Genomic DNA, 273 nt, shown 5'->3' on the forward strand with positions numbered 1-273 from the left:
GTTTCTGCATTGTCTCTGTTTCTGTTTGTTTATAGTCTCAACAGAAAGAAGAAAATTAAATAAATAAAAAATACAACAGGAGATAGAAAACTAGTACAGTAGTGTAGAGTGAGAGAGAGTAAGAGAGACAAAGAAAAATAGATAGATAGATAGATAGATAGATAGATAGATAGATAGATAGATAGATAGATAGATAGAGAGAGAGGGAGAGAGAGAGAGAGAGAGAGAGAGAGAGAGAGAGAGAGAGAGAGAGAGAGAGAGAGAGAGAGAGAG

Source organism: Eimeria mitis, genomic scaffold (assembly GCF_000499745.2).
Source record: "Eimeria mitis Houghton genomic scaffold, Emh_scaff795, whole genome shotgun sequence".
Taxonomy (NCBI): Eukaryota; Apicomplexa; class Conoidasida; order Eucoccidiorida; family Eimeriidae; genus Eimeria; species Eimeria mitis.